Source organism: Lagenorhynchus albirostris, chromosome 12, assembly GCF_949774975.1.
Source record: "Lagenorhynchus albirostris chromosome 12, mLagAlb1.1, whole genome shotgun sequence".
Classification (NCBI taxonomy): Eukaryota; Metazoa; Chordata; class Mammalia; order Artiodactyla; family Delphinidae; genus Lagenorhynchus; species Lagenorhynchus albirostris.
Window position 1 is genome coordinate 73425488 of NC_083106.1, and position 1602 is coordinate 73427089.

At 40.0% G+C, this 1602-nt stretch overlaps 1 non-coding gene across 1 annotated transcript; it reads left to right on the forward strand.

The window, feature by feature from the left end:
- The first annotated feature begins 1288 nt into the window (after positions 1 to 1288).
- On the forward strand, positions 1289 to 1360 carry TRNAE-UUC (transfer RNA glutamic acid (anticodon UUC)). Its single transcript has one exon. It is a non-coding gene; the product is annotated as a tRNA-Glu (tRNA).
- The last annotated feature ends 242 nt before the right edge of the window (positions 1361 to 1602 follow it).

A 1602-nucleotide genomic window follows, 5' to 3' on the forward strand; every position in this document is an offset into this window, starting at 1 on the left:
TAGATAGCTAGTGGGAAGCAGCCGCAGAGCACAGGGAGATCAGCTTGGTGCTTTGTGACCACCTAGAGGGGTGGGACAGGGAGGGTGGGAGGGAGGGAGACGCAAGAGGGAAGAGATATGGGAACATATGTATATATATATATAACTGATTCATTTTGTTGTAAAGCAGAAACTAACATACCATTGTAAAGCAATTATACTCCAATAAAGATGTTAAAAAAAAAGACAGTATATAATTAAGGACTAAATTGTGTAGTATTGACTATATGTTGCAGACTTCAGAGAGTGGAAAAATTTCATAAACAAGAGACAGGAGTTGCAGTGAGACTCAAAGATGATTGATATAGAACACAGGCTGGAGTGTGATAGGAGTGGTTGCTGACAGAGCATCAGTAGTAAGTAACTACCATCAATAACCCAATCTTTGGACTTTTCCACCCAAACACAACCTTCTTCCTATACATATAATTGCAACAATAGCAATAGCAACAATAGCATGTCCATATCTGACATAAAGAAAATATCTATATTCCAAATTAAAGCATGTGCGTCTTCTCCCCAAAAGTGAATACCCACAATCATTCAGCCACCATCGCTATCTCTGAGAGATAGTCAGTCCTTCTCTATCAAGTCAGTCACAACTTTGATCTGCTACCTATGGATCAAATAAGAAAGTTAATCACCAGTAATACACACTTTATAAAATGCTAGAAAACAACTAGAAGGAAGATATACTTGAGACTGCTGCAGGGTTCTTCCTCAATGAGACAGATCTTTCCCTTCATTTAAGGAGCTCCTAGTCTATGATCTGATTCAGGTCAGGCAAGTGTGGGAGGGACTGTGAATTTCCATTGTAGTGAGTCACTCAGGACACTGCCAAACCTAGAGATTTTTTTAAGTAGGACCTTAGTAGGATATCATCAATTTCAGTCCTAGAATCCCGCATGATCAGTTAGCCACTTCCAAAGTCTTCTGTGTGTCAAACTTTATTATTAACAATCTCACCCTGGTGATTATTACAGAACCACACCACCTTCCTTGGCTTATTAAGTGCTGCTAATTTGCCCTCAGTCGACCAAGGTTACCAATGTACATGGTGGTATCATCCCCTCCTAGAGATGCTAACCACTGCAGTCTTTTTCACGAATGCTGCACTCCCCTCACCAATGAATTTCTTAATGTCTAGAAGTGTTTTCTATTATCCCCTTAAGGAACAAAGTTGCGAAATATCAAATCTCCCTAAATTCTTTGGATTTATCTTTCTACAAGGTACCAATTTATTGGGAGTTCCCTGGTGGTCCAGTGGTTAGGACTTGGTGCTTTCACTGCCGTGGCCCGGGTTCAATCCCTGGCCAGGGAACTCCCACAATCCACACCACAAGGCTGAAAAAAAAAGGGTACCAATTAATTTCTGGTATTTTAACTTCATCAGACACCTTCCATTGATGAGTCCAGGTTTGAGGCAAGCAGCCAAATAATCAATTGGAGCCATTTCCAGGTGCTCAAGCTAGTACACTGAATCTCTTTATTTATTAAAGCATTTATTCAACAAATGTTTATTCAGTTTTCATTAGGTATCTGACAATATTCCATGTGCTGGAA